Consider the following 20844-nt stretch of genomic DNA (forward strand, 5'->3'; position numbering starts at 1 on the left):
AAGTTAAGACCAAAATACTGACTGTCTATTGTAAATCATCACTCTTAAAACTCTATTTTTCCGGTTGTTCATTAGGGTATTTGACCTATCAATTCTTCTTTTCTTCAAAAAATATTTCTATTGGAGATAAATAAATGAATCGAATTTCATTTAAAATTTGAATCATTCAAATCCATCATCAAATGAAAAATCTATGCTTAAAATATCCACTATTGTTCTATGTGGGGAAATCGAAAATGACACTGTTATGCAGGTTGTTCTACGTAAAATTGACATATCATATCATAGAATTTTCAAAACTTGTTTCTATTGGTGATATAAATTTGAATTAGCTCTCATTTGTCTTTTTAATCAATGAATCTGATCAACAACAAAGGAGTTGTGATTAAAACACTGCTGGTTAATATGGTCGACCACTGCTCTCCTGCAGGTGACAAATAAATTTTACTTTGTTATTTTTTCCATGGATTTGTTTTACAGAGTAAATACTTGTTAGTTTTTTTCATAATTCTTGGATTATGCGAGCCCGATCACCTCTCTTTCTCCATGATTTAATTTTTTATTGCAGGTAGACACTTGGTTTTTGCAGGTCTTAGGAGAATAAAGAGGGTCAATTTATGGACAAGCGATTTTTGAAAGAAATTTCGATGAAACATGAGCATTTCATCCAGTTCATTACCTAATGGATTCATAATAGAAGAAATGGATAATTGGTTTCCATTTGAAGAATCATGTCACTGCTGCCAAAATATTTTTCCAAGAGATCATTTTTTTTCCATTGACAGATTGATATTCCCTTAGGAAATAACATCATAGTTGTTGTAACTTAATTTATTTATTTATATATTGTTTTTTAAAATAAAGTGTTGTTTCTTTTTTTATTTCTCTTATGTTCTTGTGTTTCAGGTGTTTCTTCTTTCAAATTGTAGTTTGTGCTCCATTGGCGATTGAACAATGAGGACCCCACCATGAAAGTTTCAGTTGCAGAAGACAATCCCTCGGCAGCTTCATTTCTATAAAGCATTATAACTTTAGGGTTATAGCACGCTAGGATGAATTATATCAAATAGGATCTCTCAAGTGAGAGCTATAGAAGATAAGGAGGACAGGTTAGAATAGATTCGATTGTAGCTCTCTTCTTTAATCTTCCCTCCAGGGCTCTCTCTAAAGCCTTTCAACGAGACTCGACCCATGAGCAGAGCATATTCAATTTCACTGGATGAATAGTGAACAGGTAGAATAGATCCCCTTGAGCAGCACATCGTTCATTTGGGAGCTGGGTGATGAGAGAACATAGTTTCATGGGAAACAGTCCAGATCGAGAGCCCATAGCACCACTTCCATTTGTAAAGGTAAGCCACTGGTGTGACTATGCGATCAGTCACCGGTACCTATTCAATCCTTCTCTTTGGAGCATCATACCTAAGAGCATCATACCTAGGTGGATAGCTTTCTATAGGAGGTGGAGATCCTGGTTCTTTTTAAATTGTAAATATGATTGTTTTATATGTTTTTTTTCTATTTGTTTGTTGCTGTAAATATGATTGCTTTTCTCTGTTTTTCTGTAAATATGATTGCTTTTCTCTATTTTTTTATAAATAAAATTTCTTTTTCATGTTTTTCTCTATTTCTTTTCTTTCTTTTTATGATTGCCCTTCTATTGTTTAGAGCAGTAAGGATAATTGTTTATCTGTGTTTTTTTTCTCTTTCTATTTTTTGTTGTTTCGTTGAGGGAACAACACTTTTTTGGAGTGTCTTTTGTTGTTCCCTCAAGGGAACAACACTTTTTTCGAGTGTTTTTTGTTGTGCCCTGAAGGGAACAACACTTTAGAGTTTTTTGTTCCCTCAAGGGAGCAACACTTTTTTCAAGTGTTTTTTGTTGTTCCTTGGGGGAACAACACATCACTTTTGGTGCCTATTGTTCCCTTAAGGGAACAACACTTTTTTTGGAGTGTTTTTTGTTGTTACCTCAAGGGAACAACACTTTTTTGGAGTGTTTTTTGTTGTTCCCTTGAAGGAACAACACTTTTTTGGAATGTTTTTTTTATTTCCTCAAGGGAACAACACTTTTTTCGAGTGTTTTTTGTTGTTCCCTCAAGGAAACAACACTTTTAGAGTTTGTTGTTCCCTCAAGGGAACAAAATTTTTTTGGAGTGTTTTTTGTTGTTCCATCAAAGGAACAACACTTTTTTGAGTGTTTTTTGCTGCTCCCTCAAGGGAACAAAACTTTTAGAGTTTGTTGTTCCCTTAAGGGAACAACACTATTTGGAGTGTTTTTTGTTGTTCCCTCAAGTGAACAACACTTTTTTCGAGTATTATTTTTTTGTTCCCTTAAGGGAACAACACTTTTAGAGTTTGTTGTTCCCTCAAGAGAACAACACTCTTTTTGAGTGTTTTTTGTTGTTCCATCAAGGGAACAACACCTTTAGAGTTTATTGTTCCCTCAAGGGAACAACACTCTTTTCGAGTGTTTTTTGTTGTCACTCAAGGGAACAACACTTTTGGAGTTTGTTGTTCCCTCAAGGGAACAATACTTTTTTTGGAGAGTTTTTTGATGTTCCCTCAAGGGAACAACACTTTTTTTCGAGCGTTTTTTGTTGTTCCCTCAAGAGAACAACACTTTTAGAATTTGTTGTTCCCTCAAGGGAGCAACACCTTTTTTGGAGTGTTTTTTGTTGTTCCCTCAAGGGAACAGCTGTTGTTCCCTAAAGGGAACAACACTTTTTTTGAGTGTTTTTTGTTGTTCCCTCAAGGGAACAACACTTTTTTTGTTTTTTTGCCCTCAAGGGAACAACACTTTTTTTGAGTGTTTTTTGTTGTTCCCTCAAGGGAACAACACTTTTTTTGGAGTGTCTTTTTTGCTATTCCCTCAACGGAACAACACTTTTTTCGAGTGTTTTTTTTTGTTCCCTCAAGGGAATAGCACTTTTGGTGTTTTTTGTTCCCTCAAGGGAACAACACTTTTTTGGAGTGTTTTTTGTTGTTCTCTCAAGGGAACAACAACTTTTTTCAAGTGTTTTTTGTTTTTCCCTCTAGGGAACAACACTTTTCGAGTGTTTTCTCTATTCCTTCCAAGGAACAACACTTTTTTAGTGTTTTTTCTATTCCCTCTAGGGAACAACACTTTTTGAGTTTTTTTTTTTAGTTTTTGTTGTTCCCTCTTTGGAACAACATTTTTGCTTCTTGTGAAGTTTTGTGTGTTGTGATTAGCATCTCCTTCCTTTTGTGGGATTATTCCTAGGTCATCTTAGCCCATTTTTCTGATTCCCTTTTATGGCATGAGGTACAATACTTTTATGAGGACAAGAATTATGGAGTCTATTGAGGCAGGTGAATACCCTTAGCGTTATGATCTTTAACAAGACAATGTCTTGATGATAGGTTTTCTAAAAAAAAACAAAAGGGACACAATTATTTATATATTACTTTACTGTAATGATTTCTGTTGTATATGATATTGATTGATCATCTTTACCATGCTGGTTCCACTTCTCCTGGCTATAATTCTCTCTATCTATTACAAGTAAGATTATGGGTATATTTTTTTCTATTAACATGTTCAACTTCTTCCGCCATCCTTGTGCTTAAGGATTACTGAGCCTCCCTCTATTTATCATAAAAATGTGTAATAACAACAAAATTTCAGATGGAAGATAAGGGCTCTCATACGAGCTAGCTTACCATGTTCACAAGGCTGTAACAAAGTGACATTCCCATTATGGCCACCACACCAGGGTTATGATCCATTAGATAACCAAAATATCCTTGGAATAGGAGGCCTCATCACGAGCCGACTTGATCACATTTGCTACATCCTAGTGAATGGTAGTGTGGTCATCTAGTTACCATGCTAGCACACTAATATTTTCTGTAAAGCAACATTGGAACTCTCCATTTATAAATTGAGGATCCTAGCTCATATGGGTTAAAAAGCAATCCTGTTGAGGCTATAGATGCCTGCTAGTAGCAGAGGCTCTGCTTATGGTATTGAAGTTCTATTCTCAACATCAATAATTATTATAATACCCTCTTCTTACTTTTCTTTTTATCAGAGAGATTATTTCCCTAATTTCTCCCTACTTTGAACATTTATGCATGAGTTAATGTTTTTAATCAATCATATCATTTTCACATTGAATATCGTTAGCAAGGTATCTTTTATTGCATATTGTTGTCCTTTTTGCTTACCGCATAACCTATCATCAACCAAAGCATCTTATTTCTTATTCATAACTATCTTTATACACTCCGCTCTCATTATAACCATACCTCTTGCTGTCATATTATTGATATATGTACTCTGCTTCATTTACTGTTGTATTGTTCATTCCCTTGCCTTGCCATCAGAACAACACTTTTCCTATGCTTTATGGTCATGAACACCCTTTTCCAATTGGAGGGGGAAGGTATGCATTATGGGATAGCATGCGATATAATTACTGCACTCTGCCATAACTTGTTGATTTGACAAAATATTAGTATTGCATTTATACAAAAGTTTTTTCTGATTGAAATTTTTGCATACGGCTTATCTGTTGCTGTTCAAAACTAAAACTGTGGATTCAATAAATTTGCATGCAAAATAGTGATTTATTTACAGGAAAACAACAAGTATGGGGGGAAACTCTATTCGCAGAAAGGCCACACTATTAGAACTAACAGAAGAGGCTTGAGAAACTTGCGAATGTGAACAATTGTTCAGACATAATGTGCTTGCCTAGATTCCACCTTTTGCATCACTTTCAGCATCAACTTAGCCTACATCAACTTCAACAAATGCCAGTCCATACATGTCATTCCACATTTTTTTCATAGGTAAAACTTGAGGTAAAATGGCATAAGTTTCTAATTTATTGAAAATTTAGGAGACTTTCATGAAAATCCATTGAGCATTATTTATCATCATTCATTCTACATATTTACCACTTCTCATTTTTCAGAGACATGTCACCTTTCAGTTTGGGGGAGTGTTACTTTCGTTCATTTCTTTCTTATGACCATGCCATTAATATTCTTTATCATCCATTGATCTTCTTTTTCATTTTCAACACCTCCCTTATTCCATGATGTTTTACACCAAGCATAGATTTCAACATATTGTCACAACCACCTCAATTTGTTTTCTAGCATTACATGCGGGCATGTTCATTCTCTAGTTTGAGGGAGGAACTAAATTCTTGTGATTTTTGGATAACAAAGAGGTATCATTGAAATATACAAACCCAGAAAATTTCAATTTAAATTAGTTTTTCAAATTTTAGATATCATGCATTGTCACCTACAACCATTTTTCTTATATCTCATGATTCCTGCATCAAAATGATCTAATTTTTGGATTAGAGAAGTATTAATATAGTAGAAGTCTACTTGCAAAATTTCAGCATAATCTCGTTTGTAGTTTTTGAGGAAATGGTTAATGAAGTTTGTTGTTACTTATATCATATTTTGCTACAACTTTATATACATATAGTTGAACGTCAATGTGAAAAGTGTTATTCCTTCATCAACATTGCTAAAATTGAATATTCATTATTTGAGGAAGAAGTCATTTCTTCCATCAATTTCATGACTTGGGATGAACATTTTTTTTATATATAGCTTGGTTAATATAGAAACTTCGGGTTGCATGAGGACATGTAATATATTCAGTTTGGGGGTGCGTTGGGCCACTAATATGTCATTATTATTATCACTTTTTAACACCTATTTCATCCATTTCTACCCTTCTTTATCACGTCATTTATCATGATTTGTCATATAATTCCATTTTATAATTATTTATGCTCTTATGGATAAATATTATTTCTTCTTCTTTATTTTTAATAAATTGATGATTATTATGCATGATTTTACCAATGATGGTTTATTAATAAATTTGTTGTAACATCACTCACCATTTTAGCCTCCAAGATATTTTCCAAATTGCAGATTTGATCTTTAGCTCATCACTAAATATTACAACTCAGAAATTCGCTGGAATAAGAAGTGACAGTTTTGCATTGGACATTTCAGGAAAATGGAGAAGAATCTGGAAAATCTGAAACATGGGTTTTGTTCATAACGAAACGAATTAGTTTCATGATGAGCATTTTCCCCAAATTCAGTCTGTATTAAGAGAAATGGAAGGTTCTCTGAATATGAGTTTCTCAGATTCGTTGTTGTGACCGTCTTCCAAATTATCTCAGTGGAAATACCAAATTCGACCTATTCCTGTTGAATGTTGATAAAAAGATATTTCAGATATAATCTTGCTGATCAATTTTTTGTGAACAACCCAATTTTGTTATGGGAATCATTTTGTAATCATCTTTGTTGTAACTTCCCCTACCCTCTATGTATTTAAATGAAAACAGAGATCAAAGATGGGGATTATTAGAGATAGGATAGGATAGGATACAAGGAGAGGGGATAATGGAGAGATTTATCTTTTCACATGGAACCTATTGTAATTTCAATATAGAGAATGTTATTCTGAAGGATAGATCGTATTGTAATGAGGAGTGAATTTAATGATTAATATATAATATGCGTTGTTAGTCTTTCGGATATTCTGAAGTAGCTTGGTAGTATTAGCTAATGGCTAGGGACCAGTCTCTAGCAGATCTTATTGCTATTCCCTGTTTGATACTTTTCCATTTCCTGTAAGGTCATTTTGTTTTATATCTTTGCATTTCCTGCGAGTTATTCTGTTTGATATCTTTTGATTTCATTTGAGTTTACATTGCAGTTAGTTTGCTTTCCTTTATTCTGATCTCATGTATTTCGCAACTTTGTCATTTGATTTCATTTATGCTCACTGCAAATTGAATTAATTATTAGTTAAAACATTGATTCCCGTTGATTACAATAAGAATATGATTAGTATAGAATGAGATGAAAGCGATTGGTTAATGCTACTAAACTCTCAGTTGATGTTATTTCGATTCGCATTGCGTAAAGTAGAACAGGGTGTGATTAATGTAGATCCAACTGAAAGAGCTAACTTACTGCTATTGTGCTCTCGATTGATTTTATTCCCATTTGAATTGCTTGCTTAAGATTGGATTATGGTTTTGCTTGAGATTAAATCCTAATGCTTAGATGTATTATTTCCCTTAAAAGTTACAAGCTTGAGATTTATGGTTTGATATGTTTACTCTTGTATTGAATTCAATAGATTATCTTAAATCATTAATCTCTAGATTTATAGCTTACACATATTATGTACACTCTTCAAAAAAATAGCCTTTCCCAAGTTGATAATTAATGTGAGGCAATTAAGAGTTTTTAAAGACACCTTTTAGCACCCAACAGGAGCCAACCCAGAAATGTGGGTCTAGTTGGGAGAAATAAATCAGATTGCAAATACTCTACTATTGGAGGCATTCTGATAGTTACGAGAAGAAATCACCAATCTCAAAGTTGATAATGAAATGTTGAGATTAGAAAAAGAAATAATCATAAAAAGTTTGTTGGATCGACAAAACCAAAGAAACCCAAACCTGAGTGCAGATGACGAATATAGACTAGAAACGAACCACTAGGTGGAGGAACAACATGAGGTCAAAGGAAGTCAAATGAATAATGAAGAGGAGTCTAAAAATGTATCTGGTGGAAAAACCAAGAAACAAAAGGTAGAGTTGCATGGTGAATTCAAAAAAATAAAACCCCCAACATTTGACGGGGAAGCTGAGGAAGTTGCAGAAGCGAGGCTGATTAACATGAAAAAGTATTTTCATATACATGAGTACGATGACAATTGGAAGGCTCGGTTAGCTATATATTAGTTTTCGAATAAAGCAACCTTTTGGTTGGAGGAGGTAAAAACAATTCCGAAGATTGAGGAATAGGAAGTTATGTGGGACAAATTCCAAAATAATTTTAAAGATAAATATCTAACTAAATGTTTTTATGATGAAAAAGAAAAATAATTCCATGATTTGAGATTGGGTCAGCAAACCATGGATGAATTTATAACTAAATTCACCTCATTGTTGAGATATATACCCTACATTAGGGATGAAAAAGCTAAGGTACAATGTTTTATTAACAATATACCAGTGTTCATGAAGGAGAGATTGGAATTTGACAATCCGAAAACAATGGATGAAGAAACTCGGAAAGTCAGGATTTGTTATCAGCAAACAAAGATGAAGAATGACAACATTAAAAGCTAGCTACAGAAGAAAGGGCGGAAAGGTATGAAAATTGTAAAAGGAACTAGAATGTTAAATAATCAAAATTCCACGAAAAGACCCTTTAATAATTTTTTAGAAAATAAACATCAGAAGACTCGTATTTATAATGAGTTCTGACAAATTAAGGCATCCAACAAGCCTAACACAAACTTGATTTCAAAGCCACCTTTGCAGTGTTGGGGTTGTGGAGAACCTCATTATTATAAAATTTCTCCCCATCAAAACAGACTGGAGCAAACTGTGAATATTCAAGAGGTTTCTATAGTTGGAGAAATGGAAAGGAGTATCCCACTAATTAACACAACATTAGAGCACCACCAAGAAGAGTACCAACCAACAATGGTTGAATTCGAAGGTAAATTAGCCAATTGTTATGTTTCTATTTTAATAGATCTTGGTGCAAGCTTAAGTTACATTAGTCCTAAGATAGTTGAATCCTGTCATTTACAAAGTGTTAAGTTTAAAAATGCTTGGCTGGTGCAATTAGCTACCAGAGCAAAATGAAAAGTAACCTCTAAGGTAGAGGAGTGTATGATAGGAGTTGGTGACCAGCAGATTAAGGAAACATTAAATGTGTTTCCATTAGGATCATATGATATACTGATCGATATGGATTGGTTGGAGAAACATTGGTCTGTGGTTAATTGCAAAGAAAAGACCGTCAGTTTCTCACTGAAGAGGGAAATAGAAAAGATATTCAGGGCGTTAAGAAAGGAGTTAAACAATGTCCAATCACAACTAATCAATTAAGTAAATGCACGAGGAAAGGTTTTTAGATATATATTGTGAAAGTTTGGTATACCAATTCTAAGGACAAGCTCGTTGTTCTAGAAGGTATACCGGTTGGTGAAAGAATTCAATGATGTTTTTCCGAAAGATATTTTGGGGCTTCCACCAAAGAGGGATGTTGATTTTACAATGGATTTGATACCTGGGGCCACTCCTATGTCCAATAATCCTTACCGTATGAGTGTCCCGGAATTGACAGACCTGAAATTATAGCTACAAGTACAGCTGGATAAAGGTTGTATATGCCCTAGTGCTTCACCTTGGTGTGCTCCAGTATTATTTGTAAGGAAAAAGGATGGTACGTTATGATTATGTATCGATTATAGGAAGTTAAATAAATTAACTATTAAAAACAGATATCCCTTACCCCGAATTGATGATCTATTTGATCAGGTGAAGGGAGAAAAGGTATTTTCAAAAATAGATTTATGGTCAGGTTATCATCAGATAAGGATAAAGGAAGAAGATATCAACAAAACTGCATTTAGAACTCGTTATGGCCATTACGAGTTTATTGTACTTCCATTTGGCTTAACTAATGCCCCTGCAATGTTTATGAGTCTAATGAATGGAATTTTCCATCCATACTTGGACAAGTTTGTTCTGGTTTTCATAGATGATATTCTAATTTATTCAAGAAATCAAGGAGAGCACAAGGAACACCTCCGAATAGTGTTGCAAACACTGAGAGAGAATCAACTTTACTCTAAATTCAGCAAGTGTGACTTCTTCAAAGACTAGATTCAATATCTGGGGCATGTAATTTCTTCAGAAGGTTTAGAAGTCCATCTAGAGAAAATGAAAAACATCATGGAATGTTCAATACCTAGAAATGTAACCGATATTAGATCATTTATGGGTTTGGCTGGGTATTACCGTTGTTTTATAGAATGGTTTTCATGAATTTATTATCCAATAACCTATTTACAAAATAAAGGGAAGGTCTTTAAGTGGAAAATAGTGTGTCAATTCAATTTTGAAGAATTAAAGCATAAGCTGACCACAACTCCCATATTGAAGATTGTTGATCCAAAGAAAAAATTTGTAATATGTATGGATGCTTACCAGGAAGGTGTTGGGGGAGTTTTAATGCAAGATGACAGAGTGGTGGCTTATGAGTCACGCAAATTAAAGGAGCATGAACAATGATACTCCACCTATGGCTTGGAGCTAATTGCAGTAGTGCACACACTCAATATGTGGCAACATTACTTGTTGGGGAAGAAATTCTTGTTAATGATAGATCATAATATTTTAACAAATTTCTTTCAGAAACCCACACTAAATTATCAGAAAGCAAGGTGCACTGCATTTTTAAGCGAGTTCGATTTTGGTATTAAACATCTGAAGTGTAAGGAAAACCGAGTGGCAGATACCCTCAGTAGGAAGTTAAAATGTATTTTTGAGTTGAAATACAGCTGAGCGGAGTCCAAATATTCAGGACAAATTAATGAGGCAATAAATCGACATCCGGAATATACATTTTTGTGGAAGAAAATTAAACAAGATCATAACAAAGGGAAGGAGACTTATTTTAGCGTTAAAATGAAAAATTGCTAACATTTAAAGGCAAGATTTATGTACCAAATCAGATTTCCATTAAGAGACTATTAATGGAAAAATTCCATCAGAATCCTTATGCTGCCCATACAGGTTATCAAAAAAAGTTCTTTGCCATTAAAAGAAACTACTTCTGCACTGAAATGTGAAATGATATTATGGAGTATGTAACTATATTTTTAGAATGTCAACAAGTGAAAGTGGAACACCAACACCTAACAAGTCTACTTCTCCCCTTACCTATACCTAAATGGAAATGGGAAACAATCATAATGGATTTTGTGATAGGGCTACCAAAGAATCAGAAGAAAAATGACTCTATTATGGTTGTGGTGGAAAAACTGAGTAAAGTTTCCCACTTCATACCTGTTAAATCCACGTATAGTGTTGCACAAATTGCACACATATTCATGAAGGTAATATTTCACCTACATGGAATACCAAAAGCTATAATATTGGACAGAGATGTGAAGTTTACATATGCTTTTTAGAAAATCCTATTTGCAAGGTTAGGTACTCAAATTCAATTCAGTACTTCTTACCATTCGCAAACAAATGGGAAAACAGAGAAGGTAAACCAAGTGCTAGAAGATATGTTGCACATATATGTAATGCAATAGGAAGGTAAATGGGAGGAGTATATCCACTTTGTGGAGTTTTTGTACAATAATAACTATCACAAGTCACTAAAAAAGAACCCATTCGAGGTACTCTATGGGAGAAAGTGTAAAACCCCAGTTAAGTGGAACAGTCCGGGAAACTGACTTAAGCTTGGACAAGATATGTTAATGGAAATGAAGTAAGCTATGGAGAAAGTAAAAAAGAACTTAAGAATATACCAGGATTGAAAAAACGTGTATGCAGATAGGAAGTTGTTAACGGTGTAAGACCCGCCAACATGTTAGGGGATCTCCCCTGTAAGAAGTACCAACTAGAGCTCAAACCATTTGGTGTAGGAGTCCCAGTAGTGTGTCGTATGGTATTGCCTTGACCACGGTTTCTCGCAAAGGCAAGTAATATGTCCTTATTGGTAGAAAGGATGTGACATGTACAACAAGCCAAGGAAGGTGCATGAACGGTTCTAAAACACGGAGAGTGGGGTGAGTGCACCCCTTGGAGACCTGTGAAAGCACGCGGCTAAGAAGGGAACACACAAGCAAAGATGCATCACAAAATGGAAAGAAAGTAAGCTAACAATCCAAAGTGATGGTTAAAACAACAACACTTCTCATTAATATTCATACATACTTATATAGAAAGAGTCCATACATGCATGCATAAGCAAACAGATACATATATCATTAGAGTAACCAAGATAGATGAAATACAATAACAACATATGCATGAAATGTGTTGGATTTGTTATTTTAAAAGTGAAAGTTCCAATCATACAGTACAACCATGACCAACCACTAGTCCTAGTAGCATAACATTATAGTCACTGCCACCTGCTCCTCCAAAGAGATGTACTAGCTCTGCACTATGGAGAAGCCATTTCTTGTTACAATACTCTCCAATATTTCTCTAACATACTCCTATCAGAAGCTTGGCTGACCATCGTAAGCTTCGCTGACTAAAAGCCTATACAATGACTTATGAGGTACTATGTATAGAAAAGGGTGTGGTGACCCTTGACATTCCCCTTTGTGATGATTCATCTACCCTCATGATTCTTCAACTACTTTATGACTGTTACATTCAGCTATCAAGACTTAAACTTCTACTTGACAAGATGTTACATACAATCTGCACATGTACCCATGTGAGACAAAAATAGGCTTGTGCAAGCCATGAAAGACATCACTATGACTCAAACAACTACGGGAAGACCAACTCTTTCACATCCTCATGATGATCGATGGTGGCGAACTGATGCCAAGATCGGTAGTCAACGATGGTGTCCATGAACTATGTGTTGACATATTTCTGGAAATGAACTCTTGCCACTATTGCATCTACGTACAGTGCTTTGGCTCATCACAAGATACGTGCTCTTCTAGCATAGCATTACTGCCAATCGTTGAGATGGACAAATGCCTTATGCACGGTACCAAATATGGAGTACAACACTTTCATGGATGTCTCATGGGATGATACTTCATCTAGTATCACCTTATTCAACTCTACTTGGGTGGATGTTGTAACTAGTTCTCCTTCCTGGTTGGCCGTCTATAATTCCTTAGCCATTCGTTCATTCTCTGCTATCAAGAAGCAAACATTTGAGCTAGTGACTTCGGCGTATGCTCTGGTAGCATTGGCCAATGATGTTAGATGCCTATAATCATCAGATAAGATCGCCCATTCCTCAAACTGCACAAGGGATGTGTGGTCATTCGGAGTAGACACTCTGCGCGATTTCACAAATCTATGTTGTGACTCAGCAAATGATATGTTGTGGATCTCTTCTTCCAAATCTCCAAGGATTTTAGTCTCTCCTTGTTCCCTTGGGACATGGTCTACTTCCAGATTTGGTGAAGCCATTGGATCGACCTCTTGGTGGTAAGGCATGAGGTCGATGTCTTTCTACAACTCTGGCTGCTCCATCTCTGTATCCATCTGCCCAAGTAATCATTCAATCTCTTGAGAGAAGTCCTACTCCTATGACTACTCAGCCTGTCTTCTTTGCGCCAGCTCCTTAGATGAGTCTACCACCTATATCTGCATAATTTCATCACGCTATGCATGTTGCACCTATTGTTGTATTTATTCCTGCTCCACTTACTTATGTTTATGTAGCTCCCATTCCTTCCGGAGTTGATCCTTAAACTCTTGCAACTACTTCACTTTTTCCTCCAACCTCTGCTTTTCTCCCTGCCTTTCCGTGGTCCTCTTGTCATGTTGTTGCTTATTTGTCTGTATTTCCAAAGCCTCTTTTTGCACAAGTGGGTCTTCTCTAAACATGCAACTTTGTTATGTCTCTTTGCTGTCAACAATCTTTCTCTTGCCTTTCTCACACATCATATGTTTACCTTTGTTGTTGCCGCTATTGGTGCCCTCCTGGATGCTGCTTTGCTAATCATTCCACAATGATGCCAACCATTTCATTGAACCTAGAGAAGTTTTGACAATATCTCCATGGGCCTTCCTCAGCCCAATGACATGCCCCATGGATCCACAGAAACTATTCTCTTGCGTAGTGATCCTTCATAATGAAATGAGGGTCGTATGGATTGAAGCTTCTGGTGCCGAAAGTAAATTTCTTGAAATATTTTATCTCGGCATCTACCTACTTGAGATTCTGTATATCGTACAACCTGATCCACAACAGAAGAGTGGGAAAAGGTTCCTTCTTCTTCTGATTCAGTCTAGCTGACAGTCGTACCAAGATTTGGTATGATTCTTCTTGCATGACGAGCTTGTCCATGGAAAAGTTTAGCAAAACATGAGGAGGCTTCTCTGCATTGTACATCCGTATGAAGGTGCCAAAAGGTGAGGCATACCAATCCACTATGTCGATCAGTGCCTCCATTACTGCCTTCGACATGCAAGGTGGATCCTACTCAAATATCATCTTGTACACTGGGGTGACAAAATGGTCTAACAACTGTGTGATGACCCCGCAAAAGCTATATTCGGAAAACATTTTAAAAATAGTGTTGATAGAGGTTTCCACTGATGTCCATGCCCACTCCAAGCCTGAAAAATACTAATGGGCAGAGATTGCATCCAAGATGTAAGAGGACATGTAGATTTCTTATTGCTGACCTTTGGGTGATTGTCGAGCTCCTGTTACCTGTTCCTTCATCATGTGAGCCAATATGTCAGACCATTTGCATGCTTTTCCTTCACTGGCCATTTGGTCCAATGCAATCATCCAACTCTACGAGAAGGTCTCCATGCCCTCTAGGCCATACAAGCTACATGAAAATATGACCAAGTACTGATATGCCTTCCATAATATCTTCGTCTCGTAAATCTGGGTGGGTGTCATCCTGAATTTGGCTAGCTCCTTCACCCATTTCTTCAATATATCCCTCAAGTTAGCATTACTTCTAGGTATGCTAAAGGGTGCCTCCATGGTGATCACTGGCTTCAAAAGGTGGTGGATCTACTGATGATCCTATGCCCCAAAGGTATCAATCTCTATGCCGCTGACACTACTTAACACCATTATCTTAGGATCAATGTGCGAGATGATCTAATGTATCATGTCCACACATGGGAACACGGGATACTTGCATGCAATCTGGTACAAGCCGAACTTGTGAATATTCACATAGACTTTGCAGTCTTCGAGATCTTCCCCAAATGTGCCTGAGAATGCATCATTGGCTTCCCTCCATTTCAACTTGATGTCTTTGTCTACAATCACTTTGTTGTCTTCGTATATCGGCAAACTCATATACACTTGCTCAACTACATCTCCAATTGTGCTTCTGTCGGTGTCCTTTGAGCCTATTCTCTTGGAGGCCATTGATCCCGAACTACTGAGAGACAGACAAACACCTAATATATCTAGAGACATGTTGATATGCATGGTAAGAAATCTGTCAGTGAAAACCAAATCAAACTTTAGGACTAACATGCAACATACCCGGGTAACTGCTGGTAAGGATTGTGTAATTTCACTGGGAGGCCGGGAGACTGACTCCTACAACTATGCAAAAGCTAGTTCGGACTATCAGGAGGCTGGTTGAATGTTGGAATTGCATAATGCGCAATCCAAACTAGCCTGTTGGGTTCCAAGATTACGCAATGCACAAGTTCAGCTGGCAAGTGATGTAGGCCGAGGGGCTGTGTTGTACAATTTTCTGGGCTAGCAAACATTGTCACTTAGAACTACACAAAGAAATACTGGAGGACACTATCTAGTATGGTTTGTGCATTTTCTAGGAGGAAGGAAGAGCCTTCCCTATCAAAATTATGCAATGTTGTTTAGGCAGGGCAAAGTCTGGGCCAAGGTTTCCTAGACCCGCCAACGAGCAACTAAAATCATATGAAGATGTGAATGCATGGCGATACTGAGAGTAAGTAGGAATGAATGATCATACATTCAAAGAACGAATGCAAGATTCCAAAAACAGAAAAACATGCATGTGTGTGAAACGAGTCGTTGAATCAATGACCATTCATGCAAAACAATGTCATGCATGCGACAACAGTGAGATGCAAACGAAAATTGAAACGGTGCTTTTATAGTCTAACATGCATGCAAATGACAATAAGAATTCACAAAAATCAAGCAAACAACACTCACACAACCCAAAACATAAAAAGCAACAGAAATGTTGCAAAAGCCAAGTAAAGTAGACTTACCTAGAAATAATTGACCTGGATGTTCCGAAGATTCTTGGATATGTTGTGGGATGTCAGAGCTCCAAGATCGATGTGAAAAATGAGCTCTGAAGCATTGAATAAATAAGTTTTAGGCTTATGACCCACTTGCCACAAATTTGGGAAAACGCGACAATTGGAGGGAAGTTTCTAAAATGATCTTTACATGTAGCCTCCAGCTGCTAAAAATATATGTCCAAAATCTAGGAATGATTTTTTCTATTTCGGGAAAAAGCAGCCCATCCATGCAAGTCACGTTGCTGGGTCTTGGGTGGAACTGGTCAACCTGAAGGTACATGCAACAACATGGTTGACTAAGAGATATTTTTTGCACAATTTTTGGGAGGAGCTGGGTTGGCTTTCCCAGAGGAATTGCGCAATTTCTTGAAGGAGCAGCTGACTACTGCCCGAATTGCGGGATTTTTGGGATGAGCTGCAGTGTTGGGCCAGATTGGGCAATTTTTCTAAGGAAGGTTATTTGACTACATTACACAATTTTTTAGAGAACTTCTCAGCCAAAAACTAGCCCAAGTCCGAAATGGCAACCTATGAGGGGAGTGAAGCAAACTAACATGCACAGGCTAGAAAGCTGCTGAAAAACTCATGAAGCCTATGCACTTTACAATGCACGACATGTTGCTAAGGATGATCGGTAGGGAGGCTCCAAACTGAAATTAAGGAAAAATTTTGGAGGGTGTTGTAGCTGCTACAACACTTTGTGACACACTAGTAGAACTCCAACTCTCCATATGGATCTTATTCATGAAAATCAAGTCTAACACCTCTGGAAGTATTGTTCAGTTCTCTGTTCATCTTGGTTTCCAAACTTAATTTATTGTAATATGTAGCATCTGCCAAGCTCTTGTTCGGTCAACACACATTGAAAGCCAAGAAAACACACTTGTTTCGATTGGGGATGAGGGGTATATTAGTGCACAAGCTTTATGGTCGTCAAAGTTTTAGTTTCATCTTTGGTGTTGCTCCACTGCCAGTAGGCTTGGATAGTACCCCGACGGAGTCACGCAGGAACACAAGCATCGCTCTACTGCCAGTGAGCTTGGTCAGTACCCCGATGGAGTTACTTACATCACCTCTTTGTGCAGGAAGCCTTTCTCTTCTTTCACATTATTCATTTTTCAATTTTTTTGGTGACTATGCATAACACTTATTCATTTCAGAGGGGGAAGAGTGATCCAGACTTATTTAGAGCAGAAGAGGTTGTTCCTTCAGAGAATTATTTTATATATATACCTCTGACGTGTTTATTAAGGTCCCCCCCCCTTAGCTTACTCTATTTGACTAATTTGACACAGATTAAACAAAAAAAAACCGACTAGAGTAGGTGACACTAGATAGCGTGCAAGTGTTGTGTTTTCACCAAGGTTCACTTTGAATAACACATATTTACCATCAATGTATCATGGAATGAAGATAACAAGTTCTTCATAGAGAGGCAAGATGACAGATAATCACGTATTGATAACTGCACAAGTCCTCTTGTACTTTACCCAAATTTTTTGAAGAGATGTGGACGGTTTCATGCGAACTAACCTATGAACGTAAAACAACCTAACAAGCACAAAACAAAGCAAAAGTAGAAGTAAATGCATAAGCAAAGTGAGTAAGAAAACAAGCAGGAAAGTAAGTGAGTGAACAAAGTAAGAAGAAAACAAGCATGCAAGCAGACAAACCAAAAGCAAACACTACTTCTACTCCTAATCTAATGATGCATGGATCTTTTCACATGAAGTGATACTTCCAATGAAGCCACCGATGCATTGGTCGATCCATGTTGGCGAAGACATAGTTCATGAACAAGATAGCTGTGTGTACCATAAAACATGAAAGATATAACAATAAAGACAAAAACACTGTGAGTTTAAATGTGTCCACAAAACCTAAGTGAGTTCAAGTGCATGACATAAAATCCGTGGACTTACCATTATGTTGTGCAACATTGCATGTAGCTATTAATCATATCCATACTCTTTAGTGTGACATGCAAGCAAACAAAAGAAACAAAGACAACTTGGATCGTGCTATGTAAGATTCCTCCAATGCATGAGCGATGGGATTGTGTAGTTTGAGTGGAGGAAGAATAATTTGTGTGGGAGATTGATCTTCAATGCATACAAATGGGTGATGAGGAGACTTGGGTGTTTCAGCAATTTCCTAATCAGAGGTGAAATGAACCTCAGGATAGCAAGGGACCGACATAACCATCAGCTTGGGCTAAACTGCCTCAAGGGTTTGCATGGTTTAAAATGCGTCGACAAATAGATCGTCATAAATAAGTGGCTTAAAAAATTCAATAACGATAGAATCATCGTTGTGATCGAGTATAGGGGTAAATATATCACGACAGCTACGATCAACAAAATCATTGATTTCATCAACCTCCTCATGATCTGATGAATCAAGCAGAGGGGTAGATGAGAAGTAGAAAAATTCACCCTCAGTGTTTCTGGAAAAGGTAGATGAAAAATCAAGTGAATTTTCAATGAATGATTTGTCCTATCCATTTTTAGATGATGGACTAACATCCGGTGCATTCTTTGAATGATAACCAACAAGTTCATCCATATACGGAGATACACATGTGAAATAAGGGATGGTAAAATCACCTAAGATGTCAGGAAAACACAGAGGAGACTCGGAGAGAAGGGAGTCATCCTTAGCCAAGGGTTGATGCTCAAGCTCCCAGTCATACTCTTCATGAATGATAACACAGGTTGGTTGTGCGACACCAACTCCGTTGATAGCTTGATCCTCATTCACAACATCTATAGAGTTTGGAATGGAATAACACAAGATAGTACAATCTGGAGGATCAACGATATATGAAGATAGAGGTTGAGGTATGAAATACATGTGAAAACTCATGGGATTCACAACCCAATCTACGTGACAATTGAGAGAACTGATGTTGCAAGGATGTGATGGCTGAATGGATGTGTGTGCCTGTTCTCCCACATTACTCTACAATGGTGGAGATATTTGATGAGGGGATAGCGGATAGTCACTTGTGACAGTGATCTATATTTAAATAGGAATGCAACAAATTATAGATATAACCATACATATCGATATGCAACATAAATAATACGTCATTTCATTACTATAAAATACTAAAATATGCTTACAAATAGAAGAGGAAATAAACTAGCTAGGGCGATGGTAGCTTATCTCTGAGAATAAATGTGGCAGCTACATTCCTCTGAACTGTGTTAAAATGAGGTTAGAAGGCCTATTTATTGTTGAGAAACAATGGAAAACCCTAAACATCCAAAAACCTAACCCTAGAAGATGAAACGCCAAACTATGGGCCCTGTTTGGGTAAAATGGTACATCAACTTCCTGGGTTCGTATATTTGGCATACGATCTCCATTTGACACACACAATATCTTGCTAGAAATATCTTCCTGAGAAATACAACTTTGGGAAGAACAACATTGGTCCATAGCACCATGTTGCTCTCATTTCTCCCAAAAAACATTGTTTAGGGCCTCAAAACAGCTCTGAAAGTTTAGGACTCGAAAAACTGCTCAAAATAGTAAAGTTTGCTACAATTAAGGAAACTAAAAACATGAAAGAAACAATGATGGGGGTCTAAGTGCACTTGGTGGGTGGCCACCAATATCCACCTAGATCATTCCTCCCTCCTTAGGAAGCAATGGTCCCCATTGCGTTGAGTTCCTCCATGAGATGAGGAAACTTCTGCTGAACTTGGTCCCTAGTGAGCCACTTGCCTTGGTGAAGGAGTTGGCCTACTTTGACAACTCGATATAGTCGGATATTCTGCTGGCAATTGTTCTTGATATATGTGTCCATGATCCGATCAGTTGCAGCTTGTTCCATGCAATCTGGATTTAACTCTATGGGTGTGAGTTGTTCTACAATGTCGGATGTGTCTAGTAATGGTGGAAAGTATGGTTGAAGGCGGTCCACATTGAACACTGTGTGCAGACCAAGGAATGGGGAAATGCTGAGCTCAAATGCATTATCTCCAACAGCATTGGTAATGGTGTAAGGACCATATCAGAGTGGTCTAAGTTTTCGATATGCTTCGATAAGGCATTCCTTTTGCAAATGCAACCAGAATTTGTCACCCACTTGAAACTTGTGTGGCACCCGATGTTGATCATGTCACTTCTTGTACTTGGCATTTGATTTCTCCAGAATTTCATGAACCTATTGGTGAATATGTTGTATGTGCTCAATGAAGTTGTTTTCCTTATCTTTTTCGGACTGAACATGAGCCAAGTCTACATGAGTATCTGCAAATGGCATGGCCACATCAATCGGAAACAGTGGCTGGAATCCAAAACCAACCTAAAAAGGGTTGTGTCCAGTCAAGCTATGGAGAGACTGGTTGTAGATGTGCTGAACATAGGGGAGGCTCTCATCCCATGTGCATGGATGCTTTGAGTTGTACATGCGAAAAATGTGTACGATCATCTTGTTGACAACCTTTGTCTAGCCATCAGTTTGAGGATGGAAGGCTGTGGACTTAGTGAGTTTGGTTTCCAACTTCGACTAGAGACTAGACCAAAATGTACTGAGGAAGTTGCTATCCCTATATGAGATGATAGACTGTGTGATCCCAAAGTGTACCCACACTCACTCAAAGAAAATTTTAGTAGTGGCTTCTGTTATGATATTCTTCTTGCAGGCTGCCATAATGGCCATCTTCGAGAACCTATCGATGACCACAAAAACACAGTCATTTCCATGCTTAGTAGAAGGAAGGCTCGACATGTAATCCATGGAGATGGATTCCCAAGGTCAACTAAGGGTAGGCAGCGAGGTATAGAGGCCTTGCTTCTTGATGGTTAGTTTGGCAATGGCACAGGCAGTGCATGATTTGATGTACTTCCCAACATCCTATTGAAGATTCGGCCAATAGAAATACTTTTGTAGTACTACCATCATTTTCTCGACCCTAAAATGCCTAGCAACCGGACTATAGTGTGCTTCCAAAATCATCTTGGCACGCTTGCTTGAAGGAACACAAAGGTGACCCAGGTGGCATAACAGGGCATC

The sequence above is a fragment of the Pinus tabuliformis genome, chromosome Q (genome assembly GCF_031772625.1).
Source record: "Pinus tabuliformis cultivar Carrire ecotype Pingquan chromosome Q, CPIR1, whole genome shotgun sequence".
Classification (NCBI taxonomy): Eukaryota; Viridiplantae; Streptophyta; class Pinopsida; order Pinales; family Pinaceae; genus Pinus; species Pinus tabuliformis.